This window comes from Lygodium microphyllum, chromosome 25 (assembly GCF_053477565.2).
Source record: "Lygodium microphyllum isolate KBCC chromosome 25, Lygodium_microphyllum_v1.1.10, whole genome shotgun sequence".
NCBI lineage: Eukaryota > Viridiplantae > Streptophyta > Polypodiopsida > Schizaeales > Lygodiaceae > Lygodium > Lygodium microphyllum.
The window spans coordinates 113,133,582-113,147,232 of NC_141159.1; positions in this window are offsets into that span (position 1 = coordinate 113,133,582).

The window sequence follows — 13,651 nt, forward strand, 5'->3', positions numbered from 1 at the left end:
TACAACTCTGAAAGAGGGAAACACTATAACCAATCCTTTAGACTACATGAATTTTAGCCTTTGCACATCTTCATATCCAATATGTTTATGCCATATTGTAATATTTGTAGCCACCGCTTTTTCTTCAGCATACATAGCAACATCCATTGTAGGAATTCCAATATCTAAAGTGAACATGTGACCAACTCTATTTCCTTTTGCGACAAACTTACACTTATCATTAAAGTATTCCACAAAACAACCTTTTGCATTGAATCGAACCTACAACCCTTACTCTACCATTTGGTCAATAGACATCAGATTCTTTGTGATTTATGGCACATGTAATACATCTAACAGACTCTTTGTTTGGACGTCATGCAAGGACAAGGAAAACTTTCCAATGTGTGAAGTTTGGTGGCATGAATCATCACCCATTTGCACATAACCTTGATTTTGTAAGTCATACATCTCTCCAAACCATTCCACATGACTAGACATATGATTAGATGCACCTAAATCAACATACCATACATCATCATGTTTCCCCTTTCATGTAACTGCATTCATCATATGCTGCATGATAATCATTTTTTTCTTCATTCTATAATGAAGATGATGCATTATTTCCTTGCTACAATTTTCCACAGCGAATATCATCCTTCTTAGCATAACAATGGGTTGCAATATGGCCTATTTTGCCACAATAATGGCAAACAATATTAAAATTTCAATTACCTCTGTTTTGCCATCTACCTCTTTCTCTAGAGCTCCCTCTGCCTCTAAAGTTTCCTTGGCCTCCTCAAACCTGCACTTCACCAAATTGTTGATTTAACCTGTTTTGTTGGTTATCATCAGCACATCCCATACCACAGCCTCTTGAAGAGGATCTACCATGTCCCCTTCCCGAACTTGAGTAAAATGCTTGGAACTTTTTACCATTTATTTTAAATGAGTCACCCTACATATTAATCTCTCAGGTAATCATGAGAGAGACCATCTCATCAAAATTTAAAAATGGCTTTGGTACATATATAAAAGTGACAAATGATTTCTAAGCCTTCTCATTATTAAGGCCACTCAAAGTGGATGAAACCAAATCATCATCATCAAACATTGCATCAATCGCTTTGCTAAAGTATCTACAATGCTCCTCACCTTCAAAAAACATACTCATTGATAGGCATTTTTACTTTCTTCAAGGCAATCAACTCTTGCTTGAGTTGAATATTTCGTGCCTTTATATTTATTTAAAACATGTTCTCAAAAATTGTCCAAGTTGCATGTGAAGTTTCTGCATTCCTGGTATGTCCTAGCATAGTATTATCATTGACTGCAAATAGCCAATACATCATCTTTTTGTCTTTTGCATTCCATTCTTTCCATGCCTTTAATTCATATGTAGTTGGAGGGATACTCAGCTCTGGCTTCTTTTCTTCACCTAAAACAAACTCATAAAGGCCATTTCCAATGAGGAAGTTCGTCACACAAAGCTTCCATCAAGGGTAGTTGTTCTTGTCGAGCTTCTCAATGATGGGATTTCCATTGTTCTCTGCCATTATCAAAAAAATGATACAAAACAACATCTAGTCTTCTGCAACCTTTAACAACAAGTGCAAAACACAATACACCAACAAGCAATGTTTTTCAGTGATTGCTCAATAGTACATGTAATTTGCAACCTGTTTGCAAATAAACCTTATGTTTTCTTCTTGGAAAACACATAAAAATTTACAAATTTGAAATCTATAATCTGTGCACCCACTTTCATCAATCCAATCAAAATCACAGTATACCCTGAAACTGTTGTCAACAACCTTGCGGCTCTAAAATGAGGCCTGAAATGGCTCGCACACCAAATCTCACAACAATCTAAAATTTTCACTCTACCCTTGCTTTTGGTGCCTCCATACATATTCAAGAGAAAAAGTGGAAGAATAGGAGAGCTTATTACCCATTTCCTACTTGCTTGAACCTTAGTTCTTCTCCTTCACTTCAGCCTTCAAAACCAACCTCTCTCAATGGCATACTCTGATGCCATGTCAATAATCACATGGTGGACTTGCTTGAGCTATTGTACTAAACACGCAGTGTATACAAAAGAGAAATCTTACTCAAGAACACAAGAAGAGAGATGGAGGCCAAAACATTTTCTTGCTGGTTTTTTTCTCCTTTTTTCACACACAATACAATGCACACAAAATATAGATAAGATACAACATAAAGGAATGTGGCCTACTAAGTCAAATAGTGCATAACTAACTACACTAATTGACTCGTGCTATTTTTGTGCCAGTTGTAAGTAGGTGTAACAAACTAAATATAATAAGTGATAAGTTAGTGGCCATGTCATGATCATAATGGCCACCAACATGCTAAGTGTAAAAGTATAGACCCATCTAGCAAGGTGGTCCATCATCAATGTTCGCACGTGTTGAGCTTGCCATCTCAACAATAGAATCACAAACATTGCGACACACATGGGACAGATTGTAGCAAGTCCATTGCTATAGATGAAAATGACATAGCATATACAAAAGCTACTAGACCCAATATTTGGAACCATTAGATCTACTAGCCAGTGGTGGCCAAGATTTCAAAGGGCGGACAAATTTTAAAGGGGTGCATAAGCAAAGGGAGGAAGAGGCTCATCAAACAAAAGAGAAAGAAATCATGCGAAGGAGAGACAAGAGGAAGAAAATGGCAAAAAATAGGGTGCCATTGTTTCATGGTTCTTTTTATTAGTGCGCACACAATTTGCACTATCCATCGCATGGAATATGAAATACGGATTCTACTCTTTGCCCTCTACACAACCATGCCAATCTTGTATGCTCATTCAAAGTATTACAAACTCAAAAAACTTAGTACTTCTCTCCTCGCAAGAATTTAGTATTTTTGTCTCCTTACAAGAATTTAGTCTTTCTCTCTTCTCTCCTTCTCTACATATAAAGTGCTCATTCTCATGAGAGAGAGGGAAGGAAAGTGTGAGTGTAAGAGATGAATGCGGTGTGATAAACTATGATCAAGATGTGTTGTTGAAGGTTGTGGGAATATTCCAAGAGTATTAGCAACTTGCAAGAGTGTCAGTAACCTTGGTTTTCACAGCATGAGACAATACATGCGTTATAGGAGTGAAAGCAGTCTACAAATAAGAGACTTAATTTTCATTGCAAATGATGGTGAAATAAAGAGTTATCTTAGATAGAGGATAATAAAATTTAACACTAATCTTTTAGGACTTCAAATTTTATGTTTGCTATTTTTTATTTTCTATAAAATAAATAGATAAAAATGAAAAAATAGAAAAAAAAACTAAAAAATCACTAAAAAATACCAATAATTAAGAAAATATTAAGAATAAAAAAATTTGTAGAATATACAAAAACATTCTATATAAAAATTTAAATTTTACAAAAACTAAGATTTTTATGCTTAAAAGAGGTATTTCGATAGCATGGGGTGACCTCGATGTTGTTCATCATAATCTAAAAGAAAAATGAGTAAAAAATATGATTAATCTTGTTGAAAGTGCTGATTTCTAATGCATAGCATAAGTAAGATGTTCTTGTGCTATTTGTATACTCAAAGGTAGCATGAGTTAGTCTATGCCTTTGGGTTTTTGGAAGAATGTCACAACATGTAGATAAAACTGATGGAAAAATGGAAAGAATGCTTCCTACACTTGCACTTTGTTTTCCACATTAAAGGTGCTTGAGCACATTCCATTCACATCATGCATTCAAGCATTCTTTTGTACACACCATTGCATTGCAATTGTCTTTACTTGATGATCAAGTGTGTGAGCTACATCCAAGCCATTTAGGTAGAAGGGTCATAAGGGATTTGAGGTGAGGAAGAGAAACAAGTACAAAAATTTGTGAAACAAGATGAAGGTTGGCAAGCCAATCCCTAAAGGTGCCATACGCACATTATTAGAGGCCATCCGAGGAGGAGCTGATGTTACATATGTGTGGTGTACTACACACCTTTATGTCAGACACCCAAGCTTGGAGTTTAGGATAGGTTGTTAGGTAGTAGACTATAAACATAGCATTTAGTGTTAAGAGAGATCTTATAGCTTATTACCAATCACTCAGCGCCACAGGATGGCATAGGGATTGGTTGTGTGAGGTGTACTAGTGAGGTTAAATAGTGAGAAAGCCTTTGTCAAGCCCATTTTAGTTGCCAATAGCAAGTGGTGCATTTGCCGAAAGTCCTCTAGGATTCCTAATAAGGGCCCAAAACTTGGTCTAGAGTGTATGTCTCTTTGTTCTAAAGGGAGAGAGAATTGCTTAGGAAAGAACAAGAAAAAATTTTGGAAATTTCTCATACTCCCTCATAGTACTAGTCCCATATCTCTCAAGAGCCTTGTATCCCCTAAAGTCAGGGTTTATACATTCCCTCATAGTAAAATCAGTCCCAGTGTGCATAAAGGTGAAAGTTTACTTCTAACACCAATATTTGGGTAGTTCACACCTCCAAGGACCAGTCATAGTGGTGGCTTGACTCCACCTAGTGCTCTAGTTGTTTCAAATTCTATCCCTCTATCTATAGTGATGGTGTAGCAACCACCTTTGATACACCCGCTCAAGCAATCCAAACCCCATTAGGTGTAGTGGTCCTTCTCACTTTAGTATGCCCATTCCCCATATTCAATATAGATAAAAATGAAGATGTAGAGTTACATATAAAGGATTTCCAAAGGTTAATACTAAACTGCTAGGTAAATGAGCAAGCTCACCACATGATGCTCTTTAGCATGAACCTAAAGGGGAATGCAACCCAACGGTATTGCTACCTTGTAGCTAATTCAATTATCAATATCCAAGATTTTTACACTCTCTTTCATAGGGAATTTCCCCTTAAAATTTTTGGGCAACATTCGTTGCATATCCTTAATGTGACTCGTTAGGAGTTTAATGAGAGTATCAAAGCATATGCTCAAAAGCTAGGTCAGGTTTTTTGACACTTGGATGTAGCCATTCCACAACCTCATACTACTGCTAGATTGTAGTTCTACTTTAGAGGGTTGGACTTTACAATCCAGCTCCATTTGAGTGACACTATGCTTAATAATATTGATGCTTCCATTACTATAGTAGAGGGGTAGAGTCGAGAATCCAAGCCACCTATATAACAAGGGGGAAAGCTTTCTTAGTTACTAGGATGGTGCCAAATATGGTGTTAACATGTTACAATTCACTATCTGCATTACTTAGTAATGCTTATGGTCAAAGTCAAGGGATCGTAAATCAAGGTTTTCCTCAATTACTTGCTCCAAGGGAGCCAAAAGTTGTACAGCCAAGGCCTATGACATCTACAAATAGTGAACAAGCCCCTTTCATCTCACAAACTTTGAATTGACTGGACAGTGAATAGGCCTTGGTGTCAGCAAAATATGATGGACACTAGGAAGCCTGATGATATAGATTTAATCAAAATTTAGCTACAAGTGGTGTGGTGGTTAGTACATGTCTATCCTACAAAATTATCCTCATATGAAGTGTGACATAGGTGGAAAGTTAAAACATATGCCCAATACATGCTAGAGTAGGATTACTTCACTCCAGTAGGGTAGCCAATAGCCTCCTGTGCTAGTGAATCATCATGCGAATGATGGAAATAATTGTGGGGAGGGCCCTATGTTATTTCTACAAAGAGAAAAAGCCACCCCAAAGGAAATGCAAGTGAGGTTTACTTTATAGAGACACTACCGATAACTAGTGACAATGCTACTTCTAACAATCTTAGAGTGGTTACTACGAGTTAAAAAATGAAAGAGGATCAGAAGGATGACCCTAGTAGAGGTTGCATATGCCAACACCCACGCATATCCTCTTAAACATGATGGTTCCTTAGAGGAGCCTATGGTTAAAATAAAATGCAAACCAAAAGCTAAGGAGTCTGTTCATGCCATTAGGAAACCAAAAGAGAGGATGGTGTGGAAAGAGAAGAAAACACTAGAAAACTTCCAAGTGTTTGATGTAGCAAATACTCTATGTGAAGTTAAGTTAGATGTGACATTGCTACAATTAATTTAGTTGTCACCAAATGTTTGTAAGGAGTTCAAGAAAATCCTATGAATGGGTTATGTTGTAGAGTATGTTGGTGTCAATCGAGTGGACAATGAATGGTGGGAGCATGTGGAGAAACATTGCCCTATGATACAAGCTTATGTCAATGAAATTTTCATTAAAAGTGTAGTGGTGGATGCAAGACAACCAGAAGGAATGGTATCTCAAGCGCATGTGATAGTAGCTCACATTGAGTGCATTCTTGACTTTTGTGTTGTCGTGACGCTGTGCATCCACCACTGAGAACCAGAGGGTGGAGTTTTACTATAGGAATTTGAACTCATTAGTCAACGTCATTAGGAATTTATTTTCCATTGTGTGTATCTTTTTATTTGCTATTTAGTTTGAAATGTCAGTTTGGAAATTTGATTGCTTGGTTCCATCCTAGATTTTTTGTATTTGCTGAGTCGTACTCAAACGCAAATAACAACCCACATGTATGTTTGTGTGTGTGGTAGCTCATATGAATGCTTGCTTGTGTGTCTACGTTCTTTTATGTATCCAAAAACTTTTGAAATGATGAAAAAGGTTTTAGTGTATGCAGCTTAATGTCAATACAAGGCGGGAATGCCAGATTTGTATGGGATTCTTACGACCATATGAACTCTGTCTAATCCAAAGTCAAGAGGGCAAGACATGAAGAGCAATTGCTGAAACTAAAGAAACATCTTGGAATGAGTCTATCAAAAACCCAGGGATAGAAGATGCATAAGATTACATTTGCTCAAACCCTAAGCCTCCCATGAAAAAGGGTGTGAATGGTGACTAAATAAAATTGGTTCCCTTTTTGAAAGTGCGAACAAAAAAAAAATCATTGGAAAAAATCATAGGCTAATGATTTAGCTTATCAATTATTGGAAAAGCTTTAGATTGAGATGAAGAAAAACATCGCTTTGCGCATAAAATGACTCCTATCAGACTTTCTTTTTTTGGCCACCATCATTAAAGCTTTTAAGCTTTGAAGATTATGGGGAAAGAAAAGCTAATGATAGCTACGTAAAAGCAATTATCCGAGGTGTGGAATCCACCAAAAAGTTATGTGTGACATTTGTTACTTTGTACATACTTAGGTTTTCTGCTTTGCCACTCTATAAATGGTGAAAGAAACACAGATGCCACAGAGAGCTTGAAGACTATTTTTGGAAAGCATGTTGTGTCATACTATGATGATTTGAGTGTATCTCTTGAGCTTCCAGGTCGACTCACAGTGCCTCTTGTGAGAGGGTCTCCTTATGTCACATTGATCTTTGATGAGTATTCCATGTTAAAAATTTCCTCCATTCATGCGGTTTTGAAGGTTACATCAAATGAAAGTTGCACCAAGCACAAGGTTACAATGAACAATGGCCAAACCTGGCTAATATACAGCTCTGATGGTTTGTACTTGTCTGCAAACCTCACTGCAAGTCAAAATTTTAAGGGAGTTTTAAGAGTTGCATTGCTCACAGGGGATGATAGTGTTGAAGACATTTTGGATAGGTTCAGTATAGCCTATCCTATGCAAGGGCATGTTGATTTGTCTGTTCCTTTCCAAGTAAAGTATGACTGGAAGAAATATGGTTGGGGGGGAACTGCTGATGCTGAGTCTCCCGATGCACAGAGATATGATGTCCTCTTCTCAACTACAACGTGTATGTCCTGCTTTGTTTTATAATGGCATGGATGGTGTATTTGCAGATTCTATCACCTTTGTTTGGTGTTTGAAATCTTGTGCTTTGTTAGGAGATATAGAAAAAGGGCAGTTAGTGCACTCTAAAGTGATTAAATGGGGAGTTAAAGAAGATGTGCATGTGGCCAACATTCTTGTGGACATGTACAACAGTTGTGGTTGGGCTGCAGAAGCTTATCAAGTATTTGACAGACTTTCAGAACGGGATACAGTCTCATATAATATACTAATTACAGGATATGGGCAACAGGGTTTGGTTCAGGAAGTAGCAAATTGTTTTTGGCAGATGCAGGTGGAGGGCGTATCTCCTGATTCTGCGACATACATTTGCAGCTTGAAAGCTTGTAGTGCCATCGGAGTGTTACAAAGACGCCATTACATGCTGAAATTAGCCGGGTATTTTTGAAAAAGCAAGAAAAACGGCGCAGAAAGAAAAAGCTTCTGCAATTACAGGTGGGAGAGCTTTACGGGTCAGAGGAGAATAGCTTGAGTTTGCGTATGCAACTAGATTTGGCATCGGCGAAGTTTTCAGCCTTCGGGGAAATTTGCAGTAGGACTTAATCGGCAAGGGTTTTTTGAGGACAGTGGAATCAAATTGCTGCGTGGATTTTCTCATTTCCAATCTATTCAACCTACACATGAAGAATTGAATCAACGTATAGAAGAGGAGAGGGATGACTATTACTCACAAAAGCAGCGGCATCAGTTCCTGCAACAAAGGTGGCAGGAAAAGGTGATTTTATCGATTTAGTATTAATGATTCCCTTGCATTGGAGGCAGCTTTTTGAAAGCAAGAAGAAGAGGTGGTCTCGGCTTGGTGGAAAGAATATGTTGGGAATGCCCGTCCTCTTCGCATATCTGGTAATGCTGTCAATAACAATTATGGCTATATCTGTAGCTGATTGAATAGTGGATTCTGCAGATTTTTTTGGCACAGTATTAGTGCTTTTACTGCTCACAAATCCTCTCATCTTGCTTATTTGTATGATTGATCTTCTATCCTGAAATTAGTCAAGGTCCTCTGTGGTCGCGACTTTGCTTTCGAAAACCCTTCGACATCTTTGGTGAACTCGACGTGAAAGCATCGCATAAATTTCAGGATGGGAGATACTTCAGCATCAATTTCAGCCTCTTCTACAATTCCTACTTTGTCCTCTACTTCAGCTCCATCATTGACTGCTGCTTCAAGTACTTCAACGGATGATTTAAAGCAGATTTTGCAGAATATGTCTATGTATATGCAGCTTCAAAATCAACAGACACAATTGTATATGCAGCAACAACAACAGTTGCATCAACAACAGTTGTCTTAGCAAAGGCAACTATATTCAGAGCAAGAGAATGCAATCAACGTGACTAAGGCGATTGAAGCAGTTGAGAATGAGAAGAAGATATTTGATGGCCGTAATGTTTCGGCTTATTTGAAGACGTATGAGATCAAGATGGGATTTGTTGGTGTACCAACAGGACTTATGAGTAAGTATTTCCTTCACCTTGTCACACCCGCCTTGAGGGCAAAAGTGACTGATCTTTTCCTTCAAAATTCACATTGGCAAGATTTTAAGAAGGCCCTAAAAGAAGAGTATTTCCTTGAGGACTTTGGGACGGCTACACGGTGGTCATTCCGAGAGTGGGTCTACATGCCAAACAAAGGTCTAGTTGCTTCAGAGTTGATATGAGAATTTGAAGAGAGGTATAGTTAGCTCGATGCCATTGAACAAAGAGCATTGGATGTTGAGAAAGTTGAGCTTTTCTTGCAAGCTGTAGATCCTGATCTTCATGTTGAATTAGGAGAGCTTCTTGAAGATCGCACGAAGCCTATGGGTCTTAAAATGGATTGGCAAGATGCCCAGGATACAGTCTCGACTTTGACCAAGAGGAGGATATGGAAGACCCGCCTACAGAATGGATCTATGACACCGATGCCGTCTTCTGCTTCTATGGCTGCTTCTATCCCTGTTATTTCTTCTCTTCCTCAGCCAGTTTCTTAGCCTATGCTAGTGCCTACTGTTTCTACTCCTCCTGTTCCTCCTGTTCCAAGACCGATGCCAGCTCCTTCTGCTCCAAAACCATCCGCTTCGTCGGTTCCTTCCTCTCTTGATGACATAATTAAAGGCATAACGGATTTGACACTGGAGTCAGTTAAAGCAGAATTGGTGGGAAAATTGAAAGAGCAATTTGCTTCAAACATGCCTACTATTCCTTCTAGTGCTCCTACTACACCTAGGAGTGCTCCTAGTGCACCTAGGAGAGATCGAAGATGTATTTGGTGTGATAGTACAGACCATCAGCATTGCAAGGATTGTGAATCTTTTCAGGATGCAAGGAGAAGAATTTGGTATTTTGGAGACAAGATGGCAAGATCTAGTTGACTGAAACAAGAGCTCCGCTTGCTACCAATTTTGGGAAAGGCGGAATGAAGAAATTAGTAGATGATATGGCTACGTGTACTTCTTATGTGGCAGCTAGAGGAGATGCTTCTGCATATGGAGTCCAGATTGAGAAAGGTTCAGAGAATCAGTCAGCATTATGGACCTATGCTATGGAGATGGCAAACAAGGGGAAAATTCAGCAGATTGTTTTGACTAGTGCAGGTTCTAGCATCAGATCTGAGACAGGTTGGGATTCGCATGTTGACAGGTACACTATTTATGCCTACTTGGCTAAGTCTCAGGGAGAAGATGTACTTGTTGAGGAGAAGCGTAAGAGGGATGAAGAAAATCCAGATGCAGCTAAAAAGACTAGAGGGGGTGAGTTTGTTACTCCACCTATTGCAAGACTGTCTTTGAGGCCAAGGCCAGAATGACAGATGGAAGATGCTCAAAAGAAAGAAAAGAGGCAAGAGCCTAGAGAGAGAAAGCAGCCAGGGTTTAGATTGATGTTTGATATTGAGACATCTATAGACATGAAGAAAATCTTTAATGACAAGATACTTGGCAATGAGGTGACTTTTACTATTTCTGAGGTTTTGGGCATCTCGAAAAGAGAGTTTCAAGATCAGTTCCAAGAAGTTCTGTGTACTTTACTTGCTTTACCTGCATACGTGTCATTTACCGATAAAGATTCTTCTTCTCTTCAGCTTCTTTTGAATATCATAGTGGTACTCTTGAGCAATGAATCTCTGAAATAGGGTTTGATGAAGATTCCTCCTTAGTGATTCCTTGATAAACACTCATTGAAAAAGTGGACAACTTCTCAGATGTTTCTTCCTTCATAGAAATGGTAGAGCGTAGCTTGAGAACTCCTCAGCGGGGGCACCAAAAATGAGGGCTGAAATGATGAATGGGTTGCCTCTTACCCATCCAACCTCCAGTCCTCACTAAGAGAACTAAAGAGGGGCACCACCTAGCCAAAGAGAGGATGGGCTAGGACATCCCTTTTCTCAAAGAGAATCAAAAGAACCAAGAGACAACTTCACGAGAGAGAATATATGTACTAGACACCATATTAGAATATGAGAGAGAGAGAGAGAGACAGAGAGAGATGAGAGGAGAGGGAGATAAGAGGAGAAGGGGTACAAGAAGCTTTCCATTATGTATTCATGGAATGAGAAGATGAGAAGAGAGGGAGACAAGAGGAGAAGAGGTAGAGGAAGCTTGCCATTATGCTACATAATAAAAGAACTCACTCATAGCTTACCTCAAAGAGATGGACTAACATGAGGGTATTCTAGAGTGCTCTCATGTGCTTGTCATTGTCATTCTCCTCTTTATATCTCCATGGGCTCCTTGTATAGCCTCCATGAGGGATTGGATTAAGCTAATCTTCTTGATTAACATAATCCTAGATGATGTATGGCATCTTTGAGAATATGGAGAATAGTGGATGGGACAAGACCCCACCTTGGTCATCATGGAAGAAGCCAAGCCCCACCTTGGTCAGTGGTCATAGAAAAAATAGATAAAGGGAGCTAGATTACAAGAGGTGGGTGTCCAAAGCACATTATTATAATATATTTACAAGAAGGATAGAATGAAAAGTTGATGTGGTGAAAGAGAGAAGAAAATTGCATGTAGCCAGCAGTCTGCGCCTTTGTAACTTCAAATCTTGAAGAATCTAAAAAAAGTTTCTTCTGCAACTCTGTAGACCAGATCAAAACTGATCGGGCACCATGGGAATTTTCTTGAAATTCACTTTCCTTTGGGAGTTATTGAAACTATAAAAAATGGCTTTCAAAAGCTGCTTTGACTTTACTTCCTTATATATATATATAAATACATATAATCATGTGACAGAAGGGGTACATGCTTGTAAGATTTTGTGTAAGATCCAAATGACACCATGATGTGGATATTGAATTGTGTACTAGGGTGAGGTGTCCTCTAATGATGGTGATAGATTCAAAATCTTAGTGATGTAGGCGGAACCTACATGTAGTAGGAGGCTAGTCCTTTGAAAAATCTATGCAATCACTAAACTCCTAGGTGTAATCTATTTCCATCTTCACTAAGATAACCATCCCTTTTACCATTTACATTGAAATCCCTCCTAAGAACTTATTCCCCCCATTTTCTAGAGTTATCATAATTGAGAAGCAATGTAGCATACCTAATGCTTGAAAAGTAAACCCAAAAAGTGATATGGTAAGGCTCTTAATAGGGGTTTTGGCCAAATTTTGTGGTAGAAATCCGATTTGTAAAAAATATGGATCAGTTGGTAAAGAGAGAGAAAATAAAATTAAGATGGGATATATGCACCACACCTACTAGTGTTTAGAAGGGGCTGAAATTGAAGTCAAGGTGCATGTGGCTATGGCAGAACTACCTACTATACCTGTTGGACCGACTCTTAAAGGTGATGTTGTAAAAGAGGCATGGCTGAAGTAAAATCCTGCATTTGGATGCAAGCATTAGATTGCATGGAAAAGGAAAAAATAGCAAAGTCTGAATTTGGTTGATGCAAGTCAGAGTATACAAGGAAGAACAAGATGGAGTGCACTAGTGGATTCATTTTTAGCCTATGCTTGTTTGGTTGAGGTTCATAATCAAGAATCTTTTGTGGAAGAAAAGAGGAGAAGAGATGAGGACACTGCTCGTCCTTCCTTTTCGGGCCCATGTAAATGCATAACATGAAGTAAAATGGAGTAATAGAAAGATGTTGAAAAAGCCCTCGGGGGGGTCACTCATGAATATATGTATATATAACCTGAGTTCAAAAAAAGGGTTTTTAAAACACCATTTTTATACATTTTTTTACATACAGAAGGGTGTCATATAAAGGGGTTACTTACAGATTGAATAGAAAAGGGTTGTGTTTTATTCAAGAAAAATTCACAGGTTAGGATATTTATAAATAGGCCATGAACGCATGTTCTATAGAGAATATATATATAGTGAACCCCTTGAGAAAAAGCCATACCTAAGCTTTTTATGAAGGATGCATCGCAGGAGAAGAAAAAAGAAGGGAAAAAAAGGGGCAAGCAGCCCAATTACAGGTTTCAATTGGATCTTGAGACTACCACAAACCTTAAAAAGGTACTAGAAGATTGCGTACTTGGCAGTAGAGTAGAATTCACAATTGGCGAAGTTCTTGGAATCACGAAGTGTGAATTTCATGATACAATCATTGATATGCTGAAATGAAAAAGGCAGGTTGATGGTGAAGTTTTGTAAGCATTGATGCAAGTTGACAAAGACATAGAGAAAAAACTTCAGAGGGAATATGATGATGCATATTTGGAGTGGGTTGAAATTGAAAATGGATTAAATGGAAGTGTAAACATCAAGCTTGTGGCTGAAATTGGTCTTATGGGCAGCAATATAGAGAGAATGCTATGTATAATGGGGATGTCCATCAACAAGCACATGAAAAAGAAGATACTCATTTTATTCCAAGCAATCATTATTCAGGAACACATTAGGCTTGTTCTACAATAGAGACAATTGTTAAAGTGAGAGAAAGAGAGACGACTTGCATAGCTCTCTTG